Genomic DNA, 26738 nt, shown 5'->3' with positions numbered 1-26738 from the left:
AATTAAGCTGTCCCGCTTCTGGATGGCAGTTTGCAGGATCCACTTGGTACTATCAAACCAGCCGAACTTGGCACTGGCGTAACCTTGGCTCTGGGAACCATCCTGCGTATCCTGGGTTCAAAGGAGGCAGCCGGCCACTCCCAGCCACAGGCCCCCAAACAGAAACAACGGCGCTTTTCCCTGGAAAACAAAACTGGCCTGCCAAGTTTTTGATGGCAGATTGCAGGAGCCACTTGGTACTATCAAACCAGCCCAACTTGGCACTGGTGCCACCATGGGTCTGGTCACCATCCTGCCTATCGTAGCTTTTCAGGAGCCAGCCGGTCACTCCCAGCCATAGGCCCCCAGACAAATATCTCGGCCCGTTTCCCTGGCAAGCAAAAGTAAGCAGCCCCGCTTCTGGATGGCAGATTGCAGGAGCCACATGGTACTATCAAACCAGGCCAACATGGCACTGGTGCCACCTTGGTTCTGGGAACCATCCTGCCTATCGTGGATTTTCAGGGGCCAGCCGGCCATTCTCAGCCATATGCCCCCAAACATATACCACGGTCCTTTTCTCTGGCAAACAAAACTCAACTGCCCCTCTTCTGGATGGCAAATTGCAGGACGCACTTGGTACTACGAAAACAGCCCGACTTGGCACTCATGCCACCTTGGGTCAGGGAACAATCCTGCGTATCGAGATTTTTAAGGAGCCAGCCGGCCACGTCCAGCCATATACCCCCAAAAAAAAACCACGGAACTTTTCTCCAGCAAACAGAAATCCGCTGCCCCGCGTCTGGATGGCAGATTTCAGGAGTTATTTAGTATTATCAAACCAGCCCGACTTGGCAGTGGGGCCACCATGAGACTGGTAACCATCCTGCCTATCGTAGCTTTTCAGTAGCCAGCCAGTCACGCCCAGCCATAGGCCCCCAGACAAATACCTCGGCCCGTTTCCCTGGGAAACAAAATTAAGCTGTCCCGCTTCTGGATGGCAGTTTGCAGGATCCACTTGGTACTATCAAACCAGCCGAACTTGGCACTGGCGTAACCTTGGCTCTGGGAACCATCCTGCGTATCCTGGGTTCAAAGGAGGCAGCCGGCCACTCCCAGCCACAGGCCCCCAAACAGAAACAACGGCGCTTTTCCCTGGAAAACAAAACTGGCCTGCCAAGTTTTTGATGGCAGATTGCAGGAGCCACTTGGTACTATCAAACCAGCCCAACTTGGCACTGGTGCCACCATGGGTCTGGTCACCATCCTGCCTATCGTCGCTTTTCAGGCGCCAGCCGGTCACTCCCAGCCATAGGCCCCCAGTCACAAACCTCGGCCCGTTTCCCTGGCAAACAAAAGTAAGCTACCCCGCTTCTGGATGGCAGATTGCAGGAGCCACTTTGCACCATCAAACCAGCCCGACTTGGCACTGCTGCGACCTCTGGTCTGGGAACCATCCTGCGTATCGTGGATTCTAAGGAGCCAGCTGGCCACTCCCAACCACAGGCCCCCAAACACAAACAACGGCGCTTTTCCCTGGAAAACAAAACTCACCTGCCAACTTTTTGATGGCAGATTGCAGGAGCCACTTGGTACTATCAAACCAGCCCAACTTGGCACTGGTGCCACCATGGGTCTGGTCACCATCCTGCCTATCGTAGCTTTTCAGGAGCCAGCCGGTCACTCCCAGCCATAGGCCCCGAGACACAAACCTCGGCCCGTTTCCCTGGCAAACAAAAGTAAGCTACCCCGCTTCTGGATGGCAGATTGCAGGACGCACTTGGTACTATCAAACCAGCCCGACTTGGCACTGGTGCCACCTCAGGTCTGGGAACCATCCTGCGTCTCGTGGATTCTAAGGAGCCAGCCGGCCACTCCCTGCCACAGGCCCCCAAACACAAACAACGGCGCTTTTCCCTGGAAATCAACACTCGCTTGCCGACTTTTTGATGGCAGATTGCAGGAGCCACTTGGTACTATCAAACCAGCCCAACTTGGCACTGGTGCCACCATGGGTCTGGTCACCATCATGCCTCTCGTATCTTTTAAGGACCTAGCGGGTCACTCACAGCCATAGGCCCCCAGACACAAACCTTGGCCCGTTTCCCTGGCAAACAAAAGTAAGCTGCCCCGTTTCTGGATGGCAGATTTCAGTAGCAACTTTGCACCATCAAACTGGCCCGACTTGTCACTGGTGCCACTTTAGGTCTGGGAACCATCCTGCGTATCGTGGATTCTAATTAGCCATCCGGCCACTCCCACCCACAGGCCCCCAAACACAAACAACGGCGCTTTTCCCTGGAAAACAAAACTCGCCTACCAACATTTTGATGGCAGATTGCAGGAGCCACTTGGTACTATCAAATCAGCCCAACTTGGCACTGGTGCCACCATGGGTCTGGTAACCATCCTGCCTATCGTACCTTTTCAGGAGCCAGCTGGTCACTCCCAGCCATAGGCCCCCAGACAAAAACCTCGGCTCCTTTCCCTGGCAAACAAAAGTAAGCAGCCCTGCTTCTGGATGGCAGATTGCAGGAGCCACTTTGCACCATCAAACTGGCCCGACTTGTCACTGTTGCCACCTCTGGTCTGGGAACCATCCTGCGTATCGTGGGTTCTAATTAGCCAGCCGGCCACTCCCAGCCACAGGCCCCCAAACACAAACAACGGCGCTTTTCCCTGGAAAACAAAACTCGCCTGACAACTTTTTGATGGCAGATTGCAGGAGCCACTTGGTACTATCAAACCAGCCCAACTTGGCACTGGTGCCACCATGGGTCTGGTCACCATCCTGCCTATCGTAGCTTTTCAGGAGCCAGCCGGTCACTCCCAGCCATAGGCCCCCAGACACAAAGCTCGGCCCGTTTCCCTGGCAAACAAAAGTAAGCTGCCCCGCTTCTGGATGGCTGATTGCAGGAGCCACTTGGTACTATCAAACCAGCCCGACTTGGCACTGGTGCCACCACTGGTCTGGGAACCATCCTGCGTATCGTGGATTCTAATTAGCCAGCCGGCCACTCCCAGCCACAGGCACCCAAACACAAACGACGGCGCTTTTCCCTGGAAAACAAAACTCGCCTGACAACTTTTTGATGGCAGATTGCAGGAGCCACTTGGTACTATCAAACCAGCCCGACTTGGCACTGGTGCCACCTCTGGTCTGGGAACCATCCTGCCTATCGTGGATTTTCAGGGGCCAGACGGCCACTCTCAGCCATATGCCCCCAGACACAAAGCTCTGCCCGTTTCCCTGGCAAACAAAAGTAAGCTGCCCCGCTTCTGGATGGCAGATTGCAGGACGCACTTGGTACTATCAAACCAGCCCGACTTGGCACTGGTGCCACGTCAAGTCTGGGAACCATCCTGCGTATCGTGGATTCTAAGGAGCCAGCCGGCCACTCCCAGCCACAGGCCCCCAAACACAAACAACGGCGCTTTTCCCTGGAAAACAAAACTCGCCTGCCAACTTTTTGATGGCAGATTGCAGGAGCAACTTGGTACTATCAAACCAGCCCAACTTGGCACTGGTGCCACCATGGGTCTGGTCACCATCCTGCCTATCGTAACTTTTCAGGAGCCAGCCGGTCACTCTCAGCCATAGGCCCCCAAACAAAACCCACGGCCCGTTTCCCTGGCAAACAAAAGTAAGCTGCCCCGCTTCTGGATGGCAGATTCCCGGACGCACTTGGTACTATCAAACCAGCCCAACTTGGCACAGGTTCCACCTCTGATCTGGGAACCATGCTGAGTATCGTGGATTCTAAGGAGCCAGCCGGCCACTCCCAGCCACAGGCCCCCAAACACAAACAACGGCGCTTTTCCCTGGAAAACAAAACTCGCCCGCCAAGTTTGTGATGGCAGATTGCAGGAGCCACTTGGTACTATCAAACCAGCCCAACTTGGCACTGGTGCCGTCATGGGTCTGGTCACCATCCTGCCTATCGTAGCTTTTCACGAGCCAGCCGGTCACTCCCAGCCATAGGCCCCCAGACAAAAACCTCGGCCCGTTTCCCTGGCAAACAAAAGTAAGCTGCCCCGCTTCTGGATGGCAGATTGCAGGAACCACTTGTTACTATCAAACCAGCCCAACTTGGCACTGGTGCCACCATGGGTCTGGGAACCATCCTTTGTATCGTGGATTCTAATTAGCCATCCGTCCACTCCAGGCCATAGGGCCCCAGGCACAAACAACGGCGCTTTTCCCTGGAAAACAAAACTCGCCTGCCAACTTTTTGATGGCCGATTGCAGGAACCACTTGGTATTATCAAGCCAGCCCGACTTGGCACTGGTGCCACCTTGGGTCTGGGAACCATGCTGCGTATCGTGGATTCTAAGGAGCCAGCCGGCCACTCCCTGCCACAGGCCCCCAAACACAAACAACGGCGCTTTTCCCTGGAAAACAAAACTCGCCTGACAACTTTTTGATGGCAGATTGCAGGAGCCACTTGGTACTATCAAACCAGCCCAACTTGGCACTGGTGCCACCATGGGTCTGGTCACCATCCTGCCTATCGTAGCTTTTCAGGAGCCAGCCAGCCACCCCCAGCCAGAGGCCCCCAGACAAATATTTCGGCCCGTTTCCCTGGCAAACAAAAGTAAGCTGCCCCGCTTCTGCATGGCAGATTGCAGGAGCCACTTTGCACCGTCAAACCAGCCCAACTTGGCACTGGTGCCACCTCAGGTCTGGGAACCATCCTGCGTCTCGTGGGTTCTAATTAGCCATCCGTCCACTCCAGGCCATAGGGCCCCAGGCACAAACAACGGCGCTTTTCCCTGGAAAACAAAACTCGCCTGCCAACATTTTGATGGCCGATTGCAGGAACCACTTGGTATTATCAAGCCAGCCCAACTTGGCACTGGTGCCACCATGGGTCTGGTCACCATCCTGCCTATCGTAGCTTTTCAGGAGCCAGCCGGTCACTCCCAGCCATAGGCCCCCAGACACAAACCTCGGACCGTTTCCCTGGCAAACAAAAGTAAGCTGCCCCGCTTCTGGATGGCAGATTGCAGGAACCACTTGGTACTATCAAACCAGCCCAACTTGGCACTGGTGCCACCATGGGTCTGGGAACCATCCTGTGTATCGTGGATTCTAATTAGCCATCCGTCCACTCCAGGCCATAGGGCCCCAGGCACAAACAACGGCGCTTTTCCCTGGAAAACAAAACTCGCCTGCGAACATTTTGATGGCCGATTGCAGGAACCACTTGGTATTATCAAGCCAGCCCGACTTGGCACTGGTGCCACCTTGGGTCTGGGAACCATGCTGCGTATCGTGGATTCTAAGGAGCCAGCCGGCCACTCCCAGCCACAGGCCCCCAAACACAAACAACGACGCTTTTCCCTGGAAATCAACACTCGCTTGCCGACTTTTTGATGGCAGATTGCAGGAGCCACTTGGTACTATCAAACCAGCCCAACTTGGCACTGGTGCCACCATGGGTCTGGTCACCATCCGGCCTATCGTAGCTTTTCATGAGCCAGCCGGCCACTCCCAGCCATAGGCCCCCAGACACAAACCTCGGCCCGTTTCCCTGGCAAACAAAAGTAAGCTGCCCCGCTTCTGGATGGCAGATTCCCGGACGCACTTGTTACAATCAAACCAGCCCAACTTGGCACTGGTGCCACCTCTGGTCTGGGAACCATCCTGCGTATCGTGGATTCTAAGGAGCCAGCCGGCCACTCCCAGCCACAGGCCCCCAAACACAAACAACGGCGCTTTTCCCTGGAAAACAAAACTCGCCTGCCAAGTTTTTGATGGCAGATTGCAGGAGCCACTTGGTACTATCAAACCAGCCCAACTTGGCACTGGTGCCGTCATGGGTCTGGTCACCATCCTGCCTATCGTAGCTTTTCACGAGCCAGCCGGTCACTTCCAGGCTTAGGCCCCCAGACACAATCCTCGGACCGTTTCCCTGGCAAACAAAAGTAAGCTGCCCCGCTTCTGGATGGCAGATTGCAGGAACCACTTGGTACTATCAAACCAGCCCAAGTTGGCACTGGTGCCACCATGGGTCTGGGAACCATCCTGTGTATCGTGGATTCTAATTAGCCATCCGTCCACTCCAGGCCATAGGGCCCCAGGCACAAACAACGGCGCTTTTCCCTGGATAACAAACTCGCCTGCCAAATTTTTGATGGCAGATTGCAGGAGCCACTTGGTACTATCAAACCAGCCCAACTTGGCACTGGTGCCACCATGGGTCTGGTCACCATCCTGCCTATCGTAGCTTTTCAGGAGCCAGCCGGTCACTCCCAGCCATAGGCCCCGAGACACAAACCTCGGCCCGTTTCCCTGGCAAACAAAAGTAAGCTGCCCCGCTTCTGGATGGCAGATTGCAGGAGCCACTTGGTACTATCAAACCACCCCGACTTGGCACTGGTGCCACCACTGGTCTGGGAACCATCCTGCGTATCGTGGATTCTAATTAGCCAGCTGGCCACTCCCAGCCACAGGCACCCAAACACAAACGACGGCGCTTTTCCCTGGAAAACAAAACTCGCCTGCCAAGTTTTTGATGGCAGATTGCAGGAGCCACTTGGTACTATCAAACCAGCCCAACTTGGCACTGGTGCCACCATGGGTCTGGTCACCATCCTGCCTATCGTAGCTTTTCAGGAGCCAGCCGGTCACTCCCAGCCATAGGCCCCCAGACAAATACCTCGGCCCGTTTCCCTGGAAAACAAAAGTAAGCTGCCCCGCTTCTGGATGGCAGATTGCAGGACGCACTTGGTACTATCAAACCAGCCCGACTTGGCACTGGTGCCACGTCAAGTCTGGGAACCATCCTGCGTATCGTGGATTCTAAGGAGCCAGCCGGCCACTCCCTGCCACAGGCCCCCAAACACAAACAACGGCGCTTTTCCCTGGAAAACAAAACTCGCCTGCCAACTTTTTGATGGCAGATTGCAGGAGCAACTTGGTACTATCAAACCAGCCCGACTTGGCACTGGTGCCACCATGGGTCTGGTCACCATCCTGCCTATCGTAACTTTTCAGGAGCCAGCCGGTCACTCTCAGCCATAGGCCCCCAAACAAAACCCACGGCCCGTTTCCCTGGCAAACAAAAGTAAGCTGCCCCGCTTCTGGATGGCAGATTCCCGGACGCACTTGGTACTATCAAACCAGCCCAACTTGGCACAGGTTCCACCTCTGATCTGGGAACCATGCTGAGTATCGTGGATTCTAAGGAGCCAGCCGGCCACTCCCAGCCACAGGCCCCCAAACACAAACAACGGCGCTTTTCCCTGGAAAACAAAACTCGCCCGCCAAGTTTGTGATGGCAGATTGCAGGAGCCACTTGGTACTATCAAACCAGCCCAACTTGGCACTGGTGCCGTCATGGGTCTGGTCACCATCCTGCCTATCGTAGCTTTTCACGAGCCAGCCGGTCACTCCCAGCCATAGGCCCCCAGACAAAACCTCGGCCCGTTTCCCTGGAAAACAAAAGTAAGCTGCCCCGCTTCTGGATGGCAGATTGCAGGAACCACTTGGTACTATCAAACCAGCCCAACTTGGCACTGGTGCCACCATGGGTCTGGGAACCATCCTGTGTATCGTGGATTCTAATTAGCCATCCGTCCACTCCAGGCCATAGGGCCCCAGGCACAAACAACAGCGCTTTTCCCTGGAAAACAAAACTCGCCTGCCAGCTTTTTGATGGCCGATTGCAGGAACCACTTGGTATTATCTAGCCAGCCCAACTTGGCACTGGTGCCACCATGGGTCTGGTCACCATCCTGCCTATCGTAGCTTTTCAGGAGCCAGCCGGTCACTCCCAGCCATAGGCCCCCAGACACAAACCTCGGACCGTTTCCCTGGCAAACAAAAGTAAGCTGCCCCGCTTCTGGATGGCAGATTGCAGGAACCACTTGTTACTATCAAACCAGCCCAACTTGGCACTGGTGCCACCATGGGTCTGGGAACCATCCTGTGTATCGTGGATTCTAATTAGCCATCCGTCCACTCCAGGCCATAGGGCCCCAGGCACAAACAACGGCGCTTTTCCCTGGAAAACAAAACTCGCCTGCGAACATTTTGATGGCCGATTGCAGGAACCACTTGGTATTATCAAGCCAGCCCAACTTGGCACTGGTGCCACCTTGGGTCTGGGAACCATGCTGCGTATCATGGATTCTAAGGAGCCAGCCGGCCACTCCCTGCCACAGGCCCCCAAACACAAACAACGGCGCTTTTCCCTGGAAAACAAAACTCGCCTGCCAAGTTTTTGATGGCAGATTGCAGGAGCCACTTGGTACCATCAAACCAGCCCAAGTTGGCACTGGTGCCACCATGGGTCTGGTCACCATCCTGCCTATCGTAGCTTTTCAGGAGCCAGCCAGCCACCCCCAGCCAGAGGCCCCCAGACAAATATTTCGGCCCGTTTCCCTGGCAAACAAAAGTAAGCTGCCCCGCTTCTGCATGGCAGATTGCAGGAGCCACTTTGCACCGTCAAACCAGCCCAACTTGGCACTGGTGCCACCTCAGGTCTGGGAACCATCCTGCGTCTCGTGGGTTCTAATTAGCCATCCGTCCACTCCAGGCCATAGGGCCCCAGGCACAAACAACGGCGCTTTTCCCTGGAAAACAAAACTCGCCTGCCAACATTTTGATGGCCGATTGCAGGAACCACTTGGTATTATCAAGCCAGCCCAACTTGGCACTGGTGCCACCATGGGTCTGGTCACCATCCTGCCTATCGTAGCTTTTCAGGAGCCAGCCGGTCACTCCCAGCCATAGGCCCCCAGACACAAACCTCGGACCGTTTCCCTGGCAAACAAAAGTAAGCTGCCCCGCTTCTGGATGGCAGATTGCAGGAACCACTTGGTACTATCAAACCAGCCCAACTTGGCACTGGTGCCACCATGGGTCTGGGAACCATCCTGTGTATCGTGGATTCTAATTAGCCATCCGTCCACTCCAGGCCATAGGGCCCCAGGCACAAACAACGGCGCTTTTCCCTGGAAAACAAAACTCGCCTGCCAACTTTTTGATGGCCGATTGCAGGAACCACTTGGTATTATCAAGCCAGCCCGACTTGGCACTGGTGCCACCTTGGGTCTGGGAACCATGCTGCGTATCGTGGATTCTAAGGAGCCAGCCGGCCACTCCCAGCCACAGGCCCCCAAACACAAACAACGACGCTTTTCCCTGGAAATCAAAACTCGCTTGCCGACTTTTTGATGGCAGATTGCAGGAGCCACTTGGTACTATCAAACCAGCCCAACTTGGCACTGGTGCCACCATGGGTCTGGTCACCATCCTGCCTATCGTAGCTTTTCATGAGCCAGCCGGCCACTCCCAGCCATAGGCCCCCAGACACAAACCTCGGCCCGTTTCCCTGGCAAACAAAAGTAAGCTGCCCCGCTTCTGGATGGCAGATTCCCGGACGCACTTGTTACAATCAAACCAGCCCAACTTGGCACTGGTGCCACCTCTGGTCTGGGAACCATGCTGAGTATCGTGGATTCTAAGGAGCCAGCCGGCCACTCCAAGCCACAGGCCCCCAAACACAAACAACGGCGCTTTTCCCTGGAAAACAAAACTCGCCTGCCAAGTTTTTCATGGCAGATTGCAGGAGCCACTTGGTACTATCAAACCAGCCCAACTTGGCACTGGTGCCGTCATGGGTCTGGTCACCATCCTGCCTATCGTAGCTTTTCACGAGCCAGCCGGTCACTTCCAGGCTTAGGCCCCCAGACACAATCCTCGGCCCGTTTCCCTGGCAAACAAAAGTAAGCTGCCCCGCTTCTGGATGGCAGATTGCAGGAACCACTTGGTACTATCAAACCAGCCCAACTTGGCACTGGTGCCACCATGGGTCTGGGAACCATCCTGTGTATCGTGGATTCTAATTAGCCATCCGTCCACTCCAGGCCATAGGGCCCCAGGCACAAACAACGGCGCTTTTCCCTGGATAACAAACTCGCCTGCCAAATTTTTGATGGCAGATTGCAGGAGCCACTTGGTACTATCAAACCAGCCCAACTTGGCACTGGTGCCACCATGGGTCTGGTCACCATCCTGCCTATCGTAGCTTTTCAGGAGCCAGCCGGTCACGCACAGCCATAGGCCCCCAGACACAAACCTTGGCCCGTTTCCCTGGCAAACAAAAGTAAGCTGCCCCGTTTCTGGATGGCAGATTTCAGTAGCAACTTTGCACCATCAAACTGGCCCGACTTGTCACTGGTGCCACTTTAGGTCTGGGAACCATCCTGCGTATCGTGGATTCTAATTAGCCATCCGGCCACTCCCACCCACAGGCCCCCAAACACAAACAACGGCGCTTTTCTCTGGAAAACAAAACTCGCCTACCAACATTTTGATGGCAGATTGCAGGAGCCACTTGGTACTATCAAATCAGCCGAACTTGGCACTGGTGCCACCATGGGTCTGGTAACCATCCTGCCTATCGTACCTTTTCAGGAGCCAGCTGGTCACTCCCAGCCATAGGCCCCCAGACACAAACCTCGGCTCCTTTCCCTGGCAAAAAAAAGTAAGCAGCCCTGCTTCTGGATGGCAGATTGCAGGAGCCACTTTGCACCATCAAACTGACCCGACTTGTCACTTTTGCCACCTCTGGTCTGGGAACCATCCTGCGTATCGTGGATTCTAATTAGCCAGCCGGCCACTCCCAGCCACAGGCCCCCAAACACAAACAACGGCGCTTTTCCCTGGAAAACAAAACTCGCCTGACAACTTTTTGATGGCAGATTGCAGGAGCCACTTGGTACTATCAAACCAGCCCAACTTGGCACTGGTGCCACCATGGGTCTGGTCACCATCCTGCCTATCGTAGCTTTTCAGGAGCCAGCCGGTCACTCCCAGCCATAGGCCCCCAGACACAAAGCTCGGCCCGTTTCCCTGGCAAACAAAAGTAAGCTGCCCCGCTTCTGGATGGCAGATAGTAGGACGCACTTGTTACTATCAAACCAGCCCGACTTGGCACTGGTGCCACCACTGGTCTGGGAACCATCCTGCGTATCGTGGATTCTAAGGAGCCAGCCGGCCACTCCCTGCCACAGGCCCCCAAACACAAACAACGGCGCTTTTCCCTGGAAAACAAAACTCGCCTGACAACTTTTTGATGGCAGATTGCAGGAGCCACTTGGTACTATCAAACCAGCCCAACCTGGCACTGGTGCCACCATGGGTCTGGTCACCATCCTGCCTATCGTAGCTTTTCAGGAGCCAGCCGGTCACTCCCAGCCATAGGCCCCCAGACAAATACCTCGGCCCGTTTCCCTGGAAAACAAAAGTAAGCTGCCCCGCTTCTGGATGGCAGATTGCAGGACGCACTTGGTACTATCAAACCAGCCCGACTTGGCACTGGTGCCACGTCAAGTCTGGGAACCATCCTGCGTATCGTGGATTCTAAGGAGCCAGCCGGCCACTCCCAGCCACAGGCCCCCAAACACAAACAACGGCGCTTTTCCCTGGAAAACAAAACTCGCCTGCCAACTTCTTGATGGCAGATTGCAGGAGCCACTTGGTACTATCAAACCAGGCCAACTTGGCACTGGTGCCACCATGGGTCTGGTCACCATCCTGCCTATCGTAACTTTTCAGGAGCCAGCGGGTCACTCCCAGCCATAGGCCCCCAGACAAATACCTCGGCCCGTTTCCCTGGAAAACAAAAGTAAGCTGCCCCGCTTCTGGATGGCAGATTCCCGGACGCACTTGGTACTATCAAACCAGCCCAACTTGGCACTGGTGCCACCTCTGATCTGGGAACCATGCTGAGTATCGTGGATTCTAAGGAGCCAGCCGGCCACTCCCAGCCACAGGCCCCCAAACACAAACAACGGCGCTTTTCCCTGGAAAACAAAACTCGCCTGCCAACTTTTTGATGGCAGATTGCAGGAGCCACTTGGTACTATCAAACCAGCCCAACTTGGCACTGGTGCCGTCATGGGTCTGGTCACCATCCTGCCTATCGTAGCTTTTCAGGAGCCAGCCGGTCACTCCCAGCCATAGGCCCCCAGACAAAAACCTCGGCCCGTTTCCCTGGAAAACAAAAGTAAGCTGCCCCGCTTCTGGATGGCAGATTGCAGGAACCACTTGGTACTATCAAACCAGCCCAACTTGGCACTGGTGCCACCATGGGTCTGGTCACCATCCTGCCTATCGAAGCTTTTCAGGAGCCAGCCGGTCACTCACAGCCATAGGCCCCGAGACACAAAGCTCGGCCCGTTTCCCTGGCAAACAAAAGTAAGCTGCCCCGCTTCTGGATGGCAGATTGCAGAAGCCACTTGGTACTATCAAACCAGCCCAACTTGGCACTGGTGCCACCTCTGGTCTGGGAACCATCCTGCGTATCGTAGATTTTAAGGAGCCAGCCGGTTGTCCCAGCCATAGGCCCCCAAACACAAACAACGGTCCGTTTCCCTGGCAAACAAAAGTAAGATGCCCCGCTTCTGGATGGCAGATTGCAGGAACCACTTGGTAGTATCAAACCAGCCCAACTTGGCACTGGTGGCACCTCTTGTCTGGGAACCATGCTGCGTATCGTGGTTTCTAAGGAGCCAGCCGGCCACTCCCAACCATAGACCCCCAGACACAAAGCTCGGCCCGTTTCCCTGGAAAACAAAAGTAAGCTACCCCGATTCTGGATGGCAGATTGCAGGAGCCACTTGGTACTATCAAACCAGCCCAACTTGGCACTGGTGCCACCATGGGTCTGGTAAACATCCTGCCTATCGTAGCTTTTCAGGAGCCAGCCGGCCACTCTCAGCCATATGCCCCCAAAAACAAACCACGGCCCTTTACTCTGGCAAACAAAACTCAACTGCCCCTCTTCTGGATGGCAAATTTTAGGACGCACTTTGTACTACGAAAACCGCCCGACGTGGCACTGGTGCCACCTTGTGTCAGGGAACCATCCTGCATATCGAGCTTTTTAAGGAGCCAGCCGGCCACGCCCAGCCATAAACCCCCAAAAACAAACCACGGACCATTTCTCTTGGAAACAAAAATCCGCTGCCCCGCGTCTGGATGGCAGATTGCAGGAGCCACTTTGCACCATCAAACCAGCCCGACTTGGCACTGGTGCCACCTTGGGTCTGGGAACAATCCTGCATATCGTGGATTCTAAGGAGCCAGCCGGCCACTCCCAGCCACAGGCCCCCAAACAAAAACAACGGCGCTTTTCCCTGGAAAACAAAATTCGCCTGCCAACTTTTTGATGGCAGATTGCAGGAGCCACTTGGTACTATCAAACCAGCCCAACTTGGCACTGGTGCCACCTCTGGTCTGGGAACCATCCTGCCTATCGTAGCTTTTCGGGAGCCAGCCGGTCACTCCCAGCCATAGACCCCCAGACACAAACCTCGGCCCGTTTCCCTGGAAAACAAAAGTAAGCTACCCCGATTCTGGATCGCAGATTGCAGGAGCCACTTGGTACTATCAAATCAGCCCAACTTGGCACTGGTGCCACCATGGGTCTGGTAAACATCCTGCCTATCGTAGCTTTTGAGGAGCCAGCCGGTCACTCCCTGCCCTAGGCCCCCAGACACAAACCTCGGCCCGTTTCCCTGGCAAACAAAAGTAAGCTGCCCCGCTTTTGGATGGCAGATTGCAGGAGCCACGTTGCACCATCAAACCAGCCCGACTTGGCACTGGTGCCACCTTGGGTCTGGGAACAAGTTGGGCTGGTTTGAGAGTACCAAGTGGCTCCTGCAATCTTCCATCCAGAAGCGGGACAGCTTACTTTTGTTTCCCAGGGAAACGGGCCGAGGTATTTGTCTGGGGGCCTATGGCTGGGAGTGACCGGCTGGCTACTGAAAAGCTACGATAGGCAGGATGGTTACCAGACTCATGGTGCCACCAGTGCCAAGTCGGGCTGCTTTGATAATACTAAATAGCTCCTGCAATCTGCCATCCAGACGCGGGGCAGCGGATTTTTGTTTGCTGGAGAAATGTTCCGTGGTTTTTTTTGGGGGTATATGACTGGACGTGGCCGGCTGGCTCCTTAAAAAGCTCTATACGCAGGATTGTTCCCTGACCCAAGGTGGCATCAGTGCCAAGTCGGGCTGTTTTCGTAGTACCAAGTGCGTCCTGCAATTTGCCATCCAGAAGCGGGGCAGCCTACTTTTGTTTGCCAGGGAAACGTGCCGAGGTATTTGTCTGGAGGCCTATGGCTGGGAGTGAGCTGCTGGCTCCTAAAAAGCTACGATAGGCAGGATGGTGACCAGACCCATGGTGGCACCAGTGCCAAGTTGGGCTGGTTTGATAGTACCAAGTGGCTCCTGCAATCTGCCATCAAGAAGTTGGCAGGCGAGTTTTGTTTTCCAGGGAAAAGCGCCGTTGTTTTTGTTTAGAGGCCTGTGGCTGGGAGTGGCCGCCTGTCCTCGTAGAATCTACGTTACGCAGCATGGTTCCCAGAGCCAAGGTGGCACCAGGGCCAAGTCGGGCTGGTTTGTAAGTACCAAGTGCATCCTGCAATCTGCCATCCAAAAGCGGGGCAGCTTACTTTTGTTTGCCAGGGAAACGGGCCGAGGTTTGTGTCCAGGGGCCTATGGCAGGGAGTGACCGGCTGGCTCCTGAAAAGCTACGATAGGCAGGATGTTTACCAGACCCATGGTGGCACCAGTGCCAAGTTGGGCTGATTTGATAGTACCAAGTGGCTCCTGCAATCTGCCATCCAGAATTGGGGTAGCTTACTTTTGTTTTCCCGGGAAACGGGCCGAGGTTTGTGTCTGGGGGTCTATGGCTGGGAGTGACCGGCTGGCTCCTGAAAAGCTACGATAGGCAGGATGGTTCCCAGACCAGAGGTGGCACCAGTGCCAAGTTGGGCTGGTTTGATAGTACCAAGTGGCTCCTGCAATCTGCCATCAAAAAGTTGGCAGGCGAATTTTGTTTTCCAGGGAAAAGCGCCGTTGTTTGTGTTTGGGGGCCTGTGGCTGGGAGTGGCCGGCTGGCTCCTTAGAATCCACGATATGCAGGATTGTTCCCAGACCCAAGGTGGCACCAGTGCCAAGTCGGGCTGGTTTGATGGTGCAAAGTGGCTCCTGCAATCTGCCATCCAGACGCGGGGCAGCGGATTTTTGTTTCCAAGAGAAATAGTCCGTGGTTTGTTTTTGGGGGTTTATGGCTGGGCGTGGCCGTCTGGCTCCTTAAAAAGCTCGATATGCAGGATGGTTCCCTGACACAAGGTGGCACCAGGGCCACGTCGGGCGGTGTTCGTAGTACTAAGGGCGTCCTAAAATTTGCCATCCAGAAGAGGGGCAGTTGAGTTTTGTTTGCCAGAGAAAAGGGCCGTGGTTTGTTTTTGGGGGCATATGGCTGAGAGTGGCCGGCTGGCCCCTGAAAATCCACGATAGGCAGGATGGTTCCCAGACCTGAGGTGGCACCAGTGCCAAGTCGGGCTGGTTTGATAGTACTAAGCAGCTCCTGCAATCTGCCATGCAGAAGCGGGGCAGCTTACTTTTGTTTGCCAGGGAAACGGGCCGAGGTTTGTGTCTAGGGGCCTCTGGCTGGGGGTGGCTGGCTGGCTCCTGAAAAGCTACGATAGGCAGGATGGTGACCAGACCCATGGTGGCACCAGTGCCAAGTTGGGCTGGTTTGATAGTACCAAGTGGCTCCTGCAATCTGCCATCAAAAAGTTGGCAGGCGAGTTGTGTTTTCCAGGGAAAAGCGCCGTTGTTTGTGTTTGGGGGCCTGTGGCTGGGAGTGGCCGGCTGGCTCCTTAGAACCCACGATACGCAGGATGGTTCCCAGACCTGAGGTGGCACCAGTGCCAAGTTGGGCTGGTTTGATGGTGCAAAGTGGCTCCTGCAATCTGCCATGCAGAAGCGGGGCAGCTTACTTTTGTTTGCCAGGGAAACGGGCCGAAATATTTGTCTGGGGGCCTCTGGATTGGGGTGGCTGGCTGGCTCCTGAAAAGCTACGATAGGCAGGATGGTGACCAGACCCATGGTGGCACCAGTGCCAAGTTGGGCTGGTTTGATAGTACCAAGTGGCTCCTGCAATCTGCCATCAAAAGTTTGGCAGGCGAGTTTTGTTTTCCAGGGAAAAGCACCGTTGTGCGTGTTTTGGGGCCTGTGGCTGGGAGTGGCCAGCTGGCTCCTTAGAATCCACGATACGCAGGATGGTTCCCAGACCCAAGGTGGCACCAGTGCCAAGTCGGGCTGGTTTGTTAGTACCAAGTGGTTCCTGCAATCTGCCATCCAGAAGCGGGGCAGCTGAATTTTGTTTGCCAGAGAAATAGGCCTAGGTTTTTGTTTGGGGGCCTGTGGCTAGGAGTGGCCGGCTGGCTCCTAAGAATCCACGATACGCAGGATGTTTACCAGACCCATGGTGGCACCAGTGCCAAGTTGGGCTGGTTTGATAGTACCATTGGCTCCTGCAAACTCCATCAAAAAGTTGGCAGGCGTGTTTTGTTTTCCAGGGAACAGCGCCGTTGATTTTGTTTGGGGGCCTGTGGCTGGGAGTGACCGGCTGGCTCCTGAAAAGCTACGATAGGCAGGATGGTGACCAGACCCATGGTGGCACCAGTGCCAAGTTGGGCTGGCTAGATAATACCAAGTGGTTCCTGCAATCGGCCATCAAAAAGTTGGCAGGCGAGTTTTGTTTTCCAGGGAAAAGCGCTGTTGTTTGTGCCTGGGGCCCTATGGCCTGGAGTGGACGGATGGCTAATTAGAATCCACGATACACAGGATGGTTCCCAGACCCATGGTGGCACCAGTGCCAAGTTGGGCTGGTTTGATAGTACCAAGTGGTTCCTGCAATCTGCCATCCAGAAGCGGGGCAGCTTACTTTTGTTTTCCAGGGAAACGGGCCGAGGTTTTTGTCTGGGGGCCTATGGCTGGGAGTGACCGGCTGGCTCGTGAAAAGCTACGATAGGCAGGATGGTGACCAGACCCATGACGGCACCAGTGCCAAGTTGGGCTGGTTTGATAGTACCAAGTGGCTCCTGCAATCTGCCATCACAAACTTGGCGGGCGAGTTTTGTTTTCCAGGGAAAAGCGCCGTTGTTTGTGTTTGGGGGCCTGTGGCTGGGAGTGGCCGGCTGGCTCCTTAGAATCCACGATACTCAGCATGGTTCCCAGATCAGAGGTGGCACCAGTGCCAAGTTGGGCTGGTTTGATAGTACCAAGTGCGTCCGGGAATCTGCCATCCAGAAGCGGGGCAGCTTACTTTTGTTTGCCAGGGAAACGGGCCGTGGGTTTTGTTTGGGGGCCTATGGCTGAGAGTGACCGGCTGGCTCCTGAAAAGTTACGATAGGCAGGATGGTGACCAGACCCATGGTGGCACCAGTGCCAAGTTGGGCTGGTTTGATAGTACCAAGTTGCTCCTGCAATCTGCCATCAAAAAGTTGGCAGGCGAGTTTTGTTTTCCAGGGAAAAGCGCCGTTGTTTGTGTTTGGGGGCCTGTGGCAGGGAGTGGCCGGCTGGCTCCTTAGAATCCACGATACGCAGGATGGTTCCCAGACTTGACGTGGCACCAGTGCCAAGTCGGGCTGGTTTGATAGTACCAAGTGCGTCCTGCAATCTGCCATCCAGAAGCGGGGCAGCTTACTTTTGTTTTCCAGGGAAACGGGCCGAGGTATTTGTCTGGGGGCCTATGGCTGGGAGTGACCGGCTGGCTCCTGAAAAGCTACGATAGGCAGGATGGTGACCAGACCCATGGTGGCACCAGTGCCAAGTTGGGCTGGTTTGATAGTACCAAGTGGCTCCTGCAATCTGCCATCAAAAAGTTGTCAGGCGAGTTTTGTTTTCCAGGGAAAAGCGCCGTCGTTTGTGTTTGGGTGCCTGTGGCTGGGAGTGGCCAGCTGGCTAATTAGAATCCACGATACGCAGGATGGTTCCCAGACCAGTGGTGGCACCAGTGCCAAGTCGGGCTGGTTTGATAGTACCAAGTGGCTCCTGCAATCTGCCATCCAGAAGCGGGGCAGCTTACTTTTGTTTGCCAGGGAAACGGGCCGAGGTTTGTGTCTCGGGGCCTATGGCTGGGAGTGACCGGCTGGCTCCTGAAAAGCTACGATAGGCAGGATGGTGACCAGACCCATGGTGGCACCAGTGCCAAGTTGGGCTGGTTTGATAGTACCAAGTGGCTCCTGCAATCTGCCATCAAAAATTTGGCAGGCGAGTTTGTTATCCAGGGAAAAGCGCCGTTGTTTGTGCCTGGGGCCCTATGGCCTGGAGTGGACGGATGGCTAATTAGAATCCACGATACACAGGATGGTTCCCAGACCCATGGTGGCACCAGTGCCAACTTGGGCTGGTTTGATAGTACCAAGTGGTTCCTGCAATCTGCCATCCAGAAGCGGGGCAGCTTACTTTTGTTTGCCAGGGAAACGGTCCGAGGATTGTGTCTGGGGGCCTAAGCCTGGAAGTGACCGGCTGGCTCGTGAAAAGCTACGATAGGCAGGATGGTGACCAGACCCATGACGGCACCAGTACCAAGTTGGGCTGGTTTGATAGTACCAAGTTGCTCCTGCAATCTGCCATCAAAAACTTGGCAGGCGAGTTTTGTTTTCCAGGGAAAAGCGCCGTTGTTTGTGTTTGGGGGCCTGTGGCTGGGAGTGGCCGGCTGGCTCCTTAGAATCCACGATACGCAGGATGGTTCCCAGACCAGAGGTGGCACCAGTGCCAAGTTGGGCTGGTTTGATTGTAACAAGTGCGTCCGGGAATCTGCCATCCAGAAGCGGGGCAGCTTACTTTTGTTTGCCAGGGAAACGGGCCGAGGTTTGTGTCTGGGGGCCTATGGCTGGGAGTGGCCGGCTGGCTCATGAAAAGCTACGATAGGCAGGATGGTGACCAGACCCATGGTGGCACCAGTGCCAAGTTGGGCTGGTTTGATAGTACCAAGTGGCTCCTGCAATCTGCCATCAAAAAGTCGGCAAGCGAGTGTTGATTTCCAGGGAAAAGCGTCGTTGTTTGTGTTTGGGGGCCTGTGGCTGGGAGTGGCCGGCTGGCTCCTTAGAATCCACGATACGCAGCATGGTTCCCAGACCCAAGGTGGCACCAGTGCCAAGTCGGGCTGGCTTGATAATACCAAGTGGTTCCTGCAATCGGCCATCAAAATGTTCGCAGGCGAGTTTTGTTTTCCAGGGAAAAGCGCCGTTGTTTGTGCCTGGGGCCCTATGGCCTGGAGTGGACGGATGGCTAATTAGAATCCACGATACACAGGATGGTTCCCAGACCCATGGTGGCACCAGTGCCAAGTTGGGCTGGTTTGATAGTACCAAGTGGTTCCTGCAATCTGCCATCCAGAAGCGGGGCAGCTTACTTTTGTTTGCCAGGGAAACGGTCCGAGGTTTGTGTCTGGGGGCCTATGGCTGGGAGTGACCGGCTGGCTCCTGAAAAGCTACGATAGGCAGGATGGTGACCAGACCCATGGTGGCACCAGTGCCAAGTTGGGCTGGCTTGATAATACCAAGTGGTTCCTGCAATCGGCCATCAAAATGTTGGCAGGCGAGTTTTGTTTTCCAGGGAAAAGCGCCGTTGTTTGTGCCTGGGGCCCTATGGCCTGGAGTGGACGGATGGCTAATTAGAACCCACGAGACGCAGGATGGTTCCCAGACCTGAGGTGGCACCAGTGCCAAGTTGGGCTGGTTTGACGGTGCAAAGTGGCTCCTGCAATCTGCCATGCAGAAGCGGGGCAGCTTACTTTTGTTTGCCAGGGAAACGGGCCGAAATATTTGTCTGGGGGCCTCTGGCTGGGGGTGGCTGGCTGGCTCCTGAAAAGCTACGATAGGCAGGATGGTGACCAGACCCATGGTGGCACCAGTGCCAAGTTGGGCTGGTTTGATAGTACCAAGTGGCTCCTGCAATCTGCCATGCAGAAGCGGGGCAGCTTACTTTTGTTTGCCAGGGAAACGGGCCGAGGTTTTTGTCTGGGGGCCTATGGCTGGGAGTGACCGGCTGGCTCGTGAAAAGCTACGATAGGCAGGATGGTGACCAGACCCATGACGGCACCAGTGCCAAGTTGGGCTGGTTTGATAGTACCAAGTGGCTCCTGCAATCTGCCATCACAAACTTGGCGGGCGAGTTTTGTTTTCCAGGGAAAAGCGCCGTTGTTTGTGTTTGGGGGCCTGTGGCTGGGAGTGGCCGGCTGGCTCCTTAGAATCCACGATACTCAGCATGGTTCCCAGATCAGAGGTGGCACCAGTGCCAAGTTGGGCTGGTTTGATAGTACCAAGTGCGTCCGGGAATCTGCCATCCAGAAGCGGGGCAGCTTACTTTTGTTTGCCAGGGAAACGGGCCGTGGGTTTTGTTTGGGGGCCTATGGCTGAGAGTGACCGGCTGGCTCCTGAAAAGTTACGATAGGCAGGATGGTGACCAGACCCATGGTGGCACCAGTGCCAAGTTGGGCTGGTTTGATAGTACCAAGTTGCTCCTGCAATCTGCCATCAAAAAGTTGGCAGGCGAGTTTTGTTTTCCAGGGAAAAGCGCCGTTGTTTGTGTTTGGGGGCCTGTGGCTGGGAGTGGCCGGCTGGCTCCTTAGAATCCACGATACGCAGGATGGTTCCCAGACTTGACGTGGCACCAGTGCCAAGTCGGGCTGGTTTGATAGTACCAAGTGCGTCCTGCAATCTGCCATCCAGAAGCAGGGCAGCTTACTTTTGTTTGCCAGGGAAACGGGCAGAGCTTTGTGTCTGGGGGCATATGGCTGAGAGTGGCCGTCTGGCCCCTGAAAATCCACGATAGGCAGGATGGTTCCCAGACCAGAGGTGGCACCAGTGCCAAGTCGGGCTGGTTTGATAGTACCAAGTGGCTCCTGCAATCTGCCATCAAAAAGTTGTCAGGCGAGTTTTGTTTTCCAGGGAAAAGCGCCGTCGTTTGTGTTTGGGTGCCTGTGGCTGGGAGTGGCCGGCTGGCTAATTAGAATCCACGATACGCAGGATGGTTCCCAGACCAGTGATGGCACCAGTGCCAAGTCGGGCTGGTTTGATAGTACCAAGTGGCTCCTGCAATCAGCCATCCAGAAGCGGGGCAGCTTACTTTTGTTTGCCAGGGAAACGGGCCGAGCTTTGTGTCTGGGGGCCTATGGCTGGGAGTGACCGGCTGGCTCCTGAAAAGCTACGATAGGCAGGATGGTGACCAGACCCATGGTGGCACCAGTGCCAAGTTGGGCTGGTTTGATAGTACCAAGTGGATCCTGCAATCTGCCATCAAAAAGTTGTCAGGCGAGTTTTGTTTTCCAGGGAAAAGCGCCGTTGTTTGTGTTTGGGGGCCTGTGGCTGGGAGTGGCCGGCTGGCTAATTAGAACCCACGATACGCAGGATGGTTCCCAGACCAGAGGTGGCAACAGTGACAAGTCGGGCCAGTTTGATGGTGCAAAGTGGCTCCTGCAATCTGCCATCCAGAAGCAGGGCTGCTTACTTTTGTTTGCCAGGGAAAGGAGCCGAGGTTTTTGTCTGGGGGCCTATGGCTGGGAGTGACCAGCTGGCTCCTGAAAAGGTACGATAGGCAGGATGGTTACCAGACCCATGGTGGCACCAGTGCCAAGTTGGGCTGATTTGATAGTACCAAGTGGCTCCTGCAATCTGCCATCAAAATGTTGGTAGGCGAGTTTTGTTTTCCAGGGAAAAGCGCCGTTGTTTGTGTTTGGGGGCCTGTGGGTGGGAGTGGCCGGATGGCTAATTAGAATCCACGATACGCAGGATGGTTCCCAGACCTAAAGTGGCACCAGTTACAAGTCGGGCCAGTTTGATGGTGCAAAGTTGCTACTGAAATCTGCCATCCAGAAACGGGGCAGCTTACTTTTGTTTGCCAGGGAAACGGGCCAAGGTTTGTGTCTGGGGGCCTATGGCTGTGAGTGACCCGCTAGGTCCTTAAAAGCTACGAGAGGCATGATGGTGACCAGACCCATGGTGGCACCAGTGCCAAGTTGGGCTGGTTTGATAGTACCAAGTGGCTCCTGCAATCTGCCATCAAAAAGTCGGCAAGCGAGTGTTGATTTCCAGGGAAAAGCGCCGTTGTTTGTGTTTGGGGGCCTGTGGCAGGGAGTGGCCGGCTGGCTCCTTAGAATCCACGATACGCAGCATGGTTCCCAGACCCAAGGTGGCACCAGTGCCAAGTCGGGCTGGCTTGATAATACCAAGTGGTTCCTGCAATCGGCCATCAAAAAGTTGGCTGGCTAGTTTTGTTTTCCAGGGAAAAGCGCCGTTGTTTTTGTTTGGGGGCCTATGGGTGGGAGTGGCCGGCTGGCTCCTTAGAATCCACGAGACGCAGGATGGTTCCCAGACCTGAGGTGGCACCAGTGCCAAGTTGGGCTGGTTTGATAGTACCAAGTGCGTCCTGCAATCTGCCATCCAGAAGCGGGGTAGCTTACTTTTGTTTGCCAGGGAAACGGGCCGAGGTTTGTGTCTCGGGGCCTATGGCTGGGAGTGACCGGCTGGCTCCTGAAAAGCTACGATAGGCAGGATGGTGACCAGACCCATGGTGGCACCAGTGCCAAGTTGGGCTGGTTTGATAGTACCAAGTGGCTCCTGCAATCTGCCATCAAAAAGTTGGCAGGTGAGTTTTGTTTTCCAGGGAAAAGCGCCGTTGTTTCTGTTTGGGGGCCTGTGGTTGGGAGTGGCCAGCTGGCTCCTTAGAATCCACGATACGCAGGATGGTTCCCAGACCAGAGGTCGCAGCAGTGCCAAGTCGGGCTGGTTTGATGGTGCAAAGTGGCTCCTGCAATCTGCCATCCAGAAGCGGGGTAGCTTACTTTTGTTTGCCAGGGAAACGGGCCGAGGTTTGTGACTGGGGGCCTATGGCTGGGAGTGACCGGCTGGCGCCTGAAAAGCTACGATAGGCAGGATGGTGACCAGACCCATGGTGGCACCAGTGCCAAGTTGGGCTGGTTTGATAGTACCAAGTGGCTCCTGCAATCTGCCATCAAAAACTTGGCAGGCCAGTTTTGTTTTCCAGGGAAAAGCGCCGTTGTTTCTGTTTGGGGGCCTGTGGCTGGGAGTGGCCGGCTGCCTCCTTTGAACCCAGGATACGCAGGATGGTTCCCAGAGCCAAGGTTACGCCAGTGCCAAGTTCGGCTGGTTTGATAGTACCAAGTGGATCCTGCAAACTGCCATCCAGAAGCGGGACAGCTTAATTTTGTTTCCCAGGGAAACGGGCCGAGGTATTTGTCTGGGGGCCTATGGCTGGGCGTGACTGGCTGGCTACTGAAAAGCTACGATAGGCAGGATGGTTACCAGGCTCATGGTGGCCCCACTGCCAAGTCGGGCTGGTTTGATAATACTAAATAACTCCTGAAATCTGCCATCCAGACGCGGGGCAGCGGATTTCTGTTTGCTGGAGAAAAGTTCCGTGGTTTTTTTTTGGGGGTATATGGCTGGACGTGGCCGGCTGGCTCCTTAAAAATCTCGATACGCAGGATTGTTCCCTGACCCAAGGTGGCATGAGTGCCAAGTCGGGCTGTTTTCGTAGTACCAAGTGCGTCCTGCAATTTGCCATCCAGAAGAGGGGCAGTTGAGTTTTGTTTGCCAGAGAAAAGGACCGTGGTATATGTTTGGGGGCATATGGCTGAGAGTGGCCGGCTGGCCCCTGAAAATCCACGATAGGCAGGATGGTTCCCAGAACCAAGGTGGCACCAGTGCCATGTTGGCCTGGTTTGATAGTACCATGTGGCTCCTGCAATCTGCCATCCAGAAGCGGGGCTGCTTACTTTTGCTTGCCAGGGAAACGGGCCGAGATATTTGTCTGGGGGCCTATGGCTGGGAGTGACCGGCTGGCTCCTGAAAAGCTACGATAGGCAGGATGGTGACCAGACCCATGGTGGCACCAGTGCCAAGTTGGGCTGGTTTGATAGTACCAAGTGGCTCCTGCAATCTGCCATCAAAAACTTGGCAGGCCAGTTTTGTTTTCCAGGGAAAAGCGCCGTTGTTTCTGTTTGGGGGCCTGTGGGTGGGAGTGGCCGGCTGCCTCCTTTGAACCCAGGATACGCAGGATGGTTCCCAGAGCCAAGGTTACGCCAGTGCCAAGTTCGGCTGGTTTGATAGTACCAAGTGGATCCTGCAAACTGCCATCCAGAAGCGGGACAGCTTAATTTTGTTTCCCAGGGAAACGGGCCGAGGTATTTGTCTGGGGGCCTATGGCTGGGCGTGACTGGCTGGCTACTGAAAAGCTACGATAGGCAGGATGGTTACCAGTCTCATGGTGGCCCCACTGCCAAGTCGGGCTGGTTTGATAATACTAAATAACTCCTGAAATCTGCCATCCAGACGCGGGGCAGCGGATTTCTGTTTGCTGGAGAAAAGTTCCGTGGTTTTTTTTGGGGGTATATGGCTGGACGTGGCCGGCTGGCTCCTTAAAAATCTCGATACGCAGGATTGTTCCCTGACCCAAGGTGGCATGAGTGCCAAGTCGGGCTGTTTTCGTAGTACCAAGTGCGTCCTGCAATTTGCCATCCAGAAGAGGGGCAGTTGAGTTTTGTTTGCCAGAGAAAAGGACCGTGGTATATGTTTGGGGGCATATGGCTGAGAGTGGCCGGCTGGCCCCTGAAAATCCACGATAGGCAGGATGGTTCCCAGAACCAAGGTGGCACCAGTGCCATGTTGGCCTGGTTTGATAGTACCATGTGGCTCCTGCAATCTGCCATCCAGAAGCGGGGCTGCTTACTTTTGCTTGCCAGGGAAACGGGCCGAGATATTTGTCTGGGGGCCTATGGCTGGGAGTGACCGGCTGGCTCCTGAAAAGCTACGATAGGCAGGATGGTGACCAGACCCATGGTGGCACCAGTGCCAAGTTGGGCTGGTTTGATAGTACCAAGTGGCTCCTGCAATCTGCCATCCAAAAGTTGTCAGGCGAGTTTTGTTTTCCAGGGAAAAGCGCCGTTGTTCTTGTTTAGAGGCCTGTGGCTGGGAGTGGCCGGCTGCCTCCTTTGAACCCAGGATACGCAGGATGGTTCCCAGAGCCAAGGTGGCACCAGTGCCAAGTTGGGCTGGTTTGATAGTACCAAGTGGCTCCTGCAATCTGCCATCCAGAAGCGGGACAGCTTACTTTTGTTTCCCAGGGAAACGGGCCGAGGTATTTGTCTGGGGGCCTATGGCTGGGAGTGACCGGCTGGCTACTGAAAAGCTACGATAGGCAGGATGGTTACCAGACTCATGGTGGCACCAGTGCCAAGTCGGGCTGGTTTGATAATACTAAATAGCTCCTGAAATCTGCCATTCAGACGCGGGGCAGCGGATTTTTGTTTGCTGGAGAAAAGTTCCGTGGTTTTTTTTTGGGGGTATATGGCTGGACGTGGCCGGCTGGCTCCATAAAAAGATCGATACGCAGGATTGTTCCCTGACCCAAGGTGGCATCAGTGCCAAGTCGGGCTGTTTTCGTAGTACCAAGTGCGTCCTGCAATTTGCCATCCAGAAGAGGGGCAGTTGAGTTTTGTTTGTCAGAGAAAAGGGCCGTGGTATGTGTTTGGATCCATATGGCTGAGATTGGCCGGCTGGCCCCTGAAAATCCACGATAGGCAGGATGGTTCCCAGAGCCAAGGTGGCACCAGTGCCATGTTTGCCTGGTCTGATAGTACCATGTGCCTCCTGCAATCTGCCATCAAAATGTTGGCAGGCGAGTTTTGTTTTCCAGGGAAAAGCGCCGTATTTTGTGTTTGGGCGCCTGTGGCTCAGAGTGGCCGGGTGGCTGCTTAGAATCCACGATACGCAGGATGGTTCCCAGACCCAAGGTGGCACCAGTGCCAAGTCGGGCTGGTTTGACACTACCAAGTGGCTCCTGCAATCTGCCATCCAGAATCGGGGCAGCTTAATTTTGTTTGCCAGGGAAACGGTCCGAGGTTTGTGTATGGGGGCCTATGGCTGGGAGTGACCGGCTGGCTCCTGAAATGCTACAATAGGCAGGATGGTTCCCAGACCCATAGTGGCACCAGTACCAAGTTGGGATGATTTGATAGTACCAAGTGGCTCCTGCAATCTGCCATCAAAAAGCTGGCAGGCGAGTTTTGTTTTCCAGGGAAAAGCGCCTTTGTTTGTGTTTGGGGGCCTGTGGCTGGGAGTGGCCGGCTGGCTCCTTAGAATCCACGATATGCAGGATTGTTCCCAGACCCAAGGTGGCACCAGTGCCAAGTCGGGCTGGTTTGATGGTGCAAAGTGGCTCCTGCAATCTGCCATCCAGACGCGGGGCAGCGGATTTTTGTTTCCATGAGAAATGGTCCGTGGTTTGTTTTTGGGGGTATATGGCTCAGCGTGGCCGGCTGGCTCCTTAAAAAGCTCGATATGCAGGATGGTTCCCTGACACAAGGTGGCACCAGTGCCACGTCGGGCGGTTTTCGTAGTACAAAGTGCGTCCTAAAATTTGCCATCCAGAAGAGGGGCAGTTGAGTTTTGTTTGCCTGTGAAACGGGCCGTTGTTTTTGATTGGGGTCTGTGGCCGAGAGTGTTCGGCTGGCTCCTGACAACCCACAATACGCAGGATGGTTCCCAGACCCAAGGTGGCACCAGTGCCAAGTCGGGCTGGTTTGATAGTACCAAGTGGCTCCTGCAATCTGCCATCCAGAAGCGGTGCAGTTGAGTTTTGTTTGCCAGAGAAAAGGGCCGTGGGTTGTGTTTGGGGGCATATGGCTTGGAGTGGCCGGCTGTCTCATTAAAAAGATCGATACGCAGGATGGTTCCGAGACCCAAGGTGGCACCAGTGCCAAGTCGGGCTGTTTTTATAGTACCAAGTGCGTCCTGCAATTTGCCATCCAGAAGAGGGGCAGTGGAGTTTTGTTTGCCAGAGAATAGCGCCGTTGTTTGTGTTTGGGGGCTTGTGGCTGGGAGTGGCCGGCTGGCGCCTTAGAATCTGTGTTACGCAGCAT

This window comes from Melospiza melodia, chromosome 3, assembly GCF_035770615.1.
Source record: "Melospiza melodia melodia isolate bMelMel2 chromosome 3, bMelMel2.pri, whole genome shotgun sequence".
NCBI lineage: Eukaryota > Metazoa > Chordata > Aves > Passeriformes > Passerellidae > Melospiza > Melospiza melodia.
Note: the sequence above shows the minus strand (reverse complement) of the source record.